Source organism: Rhipicephalus sanguineus, chromosome 6 (assembly GCF_013339695.2).
Source record: "Rhipicephalus sanguineus isolate Rsan-2018 chromosome 6, BIME_Rsan_1.4, whole genome shotgun sequence".
Taxonomy (NCBI): Eukaryota; Metazoa; Arthropoda; class Arachnida; order Ixodida; family Ixodidae; genus Rhipicephalus; species Rhipicephalus sanguineus.
In genome coordinates, this window is record NC_051181.1 from 138857793 (window position 1) to 138863381 (window position 5589).

The following is a 5589-nucleotide window of genomic DNA, read 5'->3' on the forward strand; positions in this document are numbered from 1 at the left end:
CCACTTGAGAAGAAAGGAGCAGAAGCTAAACGGGTGCTGGTAGTGAGCAAACAAGACTGACGTTTAGAAACGTTACCACGAACTCTCGAAGCAACTGCGTCGGGAACCATGAAGTGACGTGCAAAGTCCGAACCTATATGTTTTCTCGGCGGAACTGAAGGACTGAGCACAAGACTGGCAACCTCTTGAAGGCTGATGTTGCAGCCCCCAAAATTCGCTTTTCTTTCTTCTTGTTTATATACATTGTTTTTCAGTGGTGCCCATATCGTGCGTTACCGGCAGCTACACGAATGCGTGTGTATAAGAAAAGTGGGGGGGGGGGGGTTCCCTAATCATCTAAAAAGAAACCTTTAGTCGGTCTTTAGACGAGACAAGACCGACTTAGACGGTCTTGTCTCGTCATAGCTTGAAGTGCAGGTTTATGGCTTGGTAAGTTTTTGACGACAATGGCGGCCGAAGGCCACTGATGTATTCCAAGAACTTTTACTCCCCACCTGTACTCATTTAAAGACGGCGACCAAAGGCAGGCCGTTGTGAGAAGCGTGTCATTGCTTTGTTATCTTTGCATCCATTGCCAAGTTCGTTTTATTTCTGACAAGACAAGGGGGAGGGGAGGCACTTGCTGAAGCCTCTGATTATTTTAGAAAAACGCATACTTTCATTATTTATTTTTGGTAAAACACCCCCCTTCTGATAAATTTCAGGGGGGGACCCGGGCCCCTAGCCCGCTGCCCCCTGGCTACTGGCCTTGGCTATATACTAATTGCTAATTGCGTTGCGCGAATTTAATGCGATGTTGTAAACGCTGGACGGACTTTCTAAGGTCGATTACTTGTGTAAGTGAAGAAACTTGACAGAAACAAACTCGAGGAACATCGTTACTCTTACTTTCGGCAAAACTAGGTTGACTTCATCAAGTTAACGCAAACCTTGCGTACACGGGAATATTCAGAAATATGGAGGGAGGGGAAAGATCTCCTCACCCCCGCCCCTAATTTTTGAATCCATAAGCTCCAAAATATCGATATACTTCCCATACTCAGTTTTCCGTATCAGATTTTCCATAAGCCGTGGCCGTAGCCTTGGGGAGGGGGGGGGGTTCAGACGCCATTAAAATTTCTCAATTTTACATGTGTATGTATACACGCACACATGCAAAAGCATGCCCGAACACAAGAGGCGTAAGGGGTTTTTGTGAATTCGGGCCCAGAAACGGCAATGTTGAGTAACAGGAGTCCGATGATGTGCAACACTGTTCCCCCGGCGCATAAGGAAAACTTAATGGTCCTGAGGCATTGTGAGCGAAGCTTGCTCTCTTAAATTTAGGGACACTAAAGTGAAACAATAAATCAATTTAGACAGGTAAATCATTCGTTCATATTCCTATTGTCATTCATTTCGTCATTTTAGGTTTTAATTATTAGAAGAGGAAGTGCAGGTCAAAGTTTCATTTTTTAATTTCGCGCCGAAAATTTAGCACCGAGCGTCAGTATGACGTCACGAATTTCAGTCTTTCTGCATACTTTGGCCACACTGGTTCAACGAAATTTTCTGAAACTTGCTACGCTGCCCGCCACGGTGGTCAGGGGCGTAGCCAGGGGGGGGGGGGGTTGGGGGGGTTCAAACCCCCCCCGAAATTTTTCAGTTTTGCTTGCGTATATATACACGCGCACATACAAACGCACGCACGAACATGCATAAAGTATGGTTGAACCCCCCCCCCCCCCCCCGAAAAAAATTTCTGGCTACGCCCCTGACGGTGGTCTAGTGGTTATGTTATGGTGCTCGACTGCTGACCCGCATGCCGCGGGATCGAATCGCGGCGGCCGCGTTTTCGATGTAGGCGAGAATTGTAGAGACCCGTGAACTTAGATTTAGGTGCACGTTAACACCAGATAGTCGAAATTTCCAGAGCCTTCCACTACGACGTCTCTCATCATATCGTCCATGGTTTTGGGACATTAAACCTTAACAATTATTATTGCGAAACTTACTACGTTAAGACTTCGTGTCTCTTAGAACACGATTAGTAAATCATTTTTAGCGACAAACGATTACGTACGTGCCCTAGCAGACGCCGTCAAAATCTATGACGTAACGGCGAGCTGGTGCGGCAACTTCAAGGCGGCGTCGCCAACGCGTGTCTTCTTCCTGCGCGTTTTCTATAGCTTACCAAGCACTCGCGGTAAGAGTGGTGCTTCCGGTATCTTGAAATTGTAATGTACTAATACGAGAAAAATTGTTTGTAGATAAGGAGACCTTCCGTACAATATGAAACAGCTTGAAAGCGTAATCTTTGTTCCATTGAACTACACTGGTGAGGGATGCGACCGGAAATTTCTTGAAGCTGCACCCTCGCTGATGCTATCGCGCGCGTAAAAGGTACGCAGAATCACTTCTTCATTTCAACCTTATCAGAAGCCCGCGGCTAGAGATCAAATCTACCACGTCATGCTCATCAGCAGAATGCCACCGGCACATACTCGTATCTATATCGTAACTAGAATTAAGTCAGCTAGATTAGTTGACGTGATCACCCTTGTTCTCTGAGATAACTGGTATCAAATTAGGCGTATCTCGCAGCTCCAGTGTTGCTTTGTGAATCAACAAATTATCGGTATGCTAAGGGCGTTGTCTGGTCAGTCTAGGCAAATTTCTGCATGGCACTTCAGCAAGACATTTGAGCAAAACTATATACATAACTTGCAACTACGTCACACCGCGGAACTCTGGGATACGATTTCGCGGCATGCACACACATACAGTGCACATCACAATCGCAATATGGCTCCGCACGTGTTTCTTCTCGTCTTTGTCTCGGTCGCACTGCTGCTGCCCAGATACTAGAGCGCTTCAGTCTGCCCGGTATCCCGTTGTACGCAAAACGCTTTGCGTATAGCGAAATACCGGGTGTGAACTGCGCATGCGAGCGCCCGAAAAACATGGCCGCACTGTCGAAAGCGGTTGCCGTCCACCTCGAATCTGTAGCTCGTTATTTGCTTTAGATTCATGTCCGTAAGCTTCGACAGCAAAGTATTCGTGTCAATTCGGCACCGTTTTCGAGAGCCACACTCAAATAGTCGATGCTGGAAGCTTAGCGAGTGGCGATGGGTACTCCCGGAATCACGGGGGACATAGATTATGCGTTTGTTAGTTGTTTTTCATCCTCCATAGCTGGCACAAATGACATGGCGGCAGGAAGTAGTAATCCTCTCCCGCGCTCCTCCGAAAGCTTGCTGCAAGTAACGCGGTTTTGTACTACCTGCAGGATTGGAGGCCGAGCAAGCTTCTGCACTTCACCTGGTTTTGCACCGATCACGGAGACAGTGCAAAGCGACGATGTCATGTAATGACGTAATAATGTGACATCACGTTATGCGACGTCATAGTGATATCATGATGATGTCAGAAAATTTTGCGATATGTGACGTCACGATGACGTCATATGGTGCCGTTATCACGTGATGATGATCTTTTGCCTCACTCGTGTTGACGCCGCCGACGGTCAATTTTCGCGTTTGATAAGGTATCTAAGGTTTTCGTCTAAATAAATGAAACAAAATAAACTGTGCGCGTAAGCATGAAAATTCGCGCTAAAGGCAGGAGAGGTGTGGAGGTTGAGGCGACAATTTCTACAAGGGTGCAAGGTGCAGCCCCCCCCCCCCGTATCTCGTCTTTGAACTGTGTACTGGTATTAAGGGACTCTATGTATGTTCGTGCATGTATATGTATGTGCGCGTGTATATATACTCATGCAAAATTGAAAAAAAAATCACTTTTTTTGGCAATTTGGGAAGGGTGTCCCTTTGTGCATATTCTCCACATTCGTGCTTTTTTAAAAGTATTTTTTGTGGCTGAAAACCAGTTTTTCCGAAAGCAAGTAGTGAGTGGACACACACTCTAGGACAAGCCCCTTGTACGCGCTCCGAGCTTTCGGTTAACTAAAAAGAAACTTCGTGTACGAAAGCCAAAATACTTGTCTGGAGTCGGCTGTGTATAGGAAATTGTCGGTAACTTCTGAAGCAGTCTAAAGATGCTGTGCACTTTTTTATTCGCACTTGTTCTTCGGAGCACGTCTGTTCAAACACTTTAGGCTCCTAGCTACACCTTGTGTCTGTCGTGTCTGTCGATAAGTTGAGGTGCTGAGGGTAAAGAAGGTCTTCAGAAAGTGTAAATTCCGTGGCAATCAATACAGTTCTCTTGTAAATGCGAATAAATGCCGGTGACGTACTGAGGTGCTGAACGCTGAAACAGCAAGCTCTTCATAGTTGAACCTCTCGGCCTTTTCAGCGTCCTTCGAGGCGAACCACGTGCAGGGTGAAACGGGTATGCTCTAATGGACATGAATATTATTTGTGATGCAATCAGACCGAATTGCGCATTCAAACTGTGTGGTGCAAGCGTTAAGCTAATGGGAATTGCGTCCCCGAGTCTTTGCTGTCTTTGTTTAGGTTTCAGAGTCTTAAAGATTGCGACATTGGATGTTGTTCTTTCGTTTAATGATGGCAGTATTGCACGAGCCAGAATTCTGAAATAATTAGGATTGAAGCCTGGCCAAAATACAGTCAGTTTGCTCGAAAAAGTTCACCACAATCGGCGATACACTGCGGATAGAGCTGCAGGACAGCTCACAAAAAAAGCAAGGCAAGCAAGAAGAAAGGCTCCAAGCTGAAAAAAATTGACTTTGGCAATGATTATCAAGCTTGTAGCTACTAAATAAAATATTTGAACTGTGTTTGTGGCAAATTATGTTTGCTTTTCAGCTGTTTTCTAACTTTAAATTCGATTATCTCAAAACCACATTTTTATTACTTAGGTGCCATTATTTCCTACGTATTCGAAGATAACCAGCTGATTATTCTTTTTTGTATTCTCCATAAATGCATACAACTACTGAAGCAGAATGGAAATTATGCACTTCACAATTTTGAGTTACAAAAATTTCACAGATGCACATTAACTCAGAATTTAGTAGGTCTTAGCGGCAAAAAATTCACCAAAATTTTAATATTAGTCAGACTTAAATAAATTTGTTTCAGTTAAAAGAGCGCAAAATGTGGAAGAAAATGGTATATGCATTATGCGGATATCCCTTGCAGTCACTGAGAAAACGGTACCTCAAAATGGCCAAAAATGCACAGGACGTATAAGGCTTACCCAGTGCCCTTAAGTCACGTTATCTGGAAGTTTAGGAGCCGTGTTGAAGCAAGAGGCCATGCGATTCATTTGTTCACAACTGTCTGCACTGTCCATCATGCCAGAGTCATAACAGCGGGTGTTCGTGGTCATCAAGGTAGATCTGTTCACAGTTGCTTGTGAGTTGTTGACATTGTGCTGTTAATTTAATTAGTAAGCGAATCTTTACTGCCGCATACCAGCTCGATACAACTACAACCCTTACTTTGTGTAGTTGTTCAACGTGTTGCTATCGGCTGTGCATCAGCTTTCAAACAAAACCAGCTTATTTTTCTCTTTCATGCGCACACGTGTATAAATGCACGCAGGAGCTGAACAAAACCGATAGTGTGTGACCGATAGTGAGTGTGTTTGGTAGAGGAAGAAACAACACAACAACGTGAAAAATTGTTA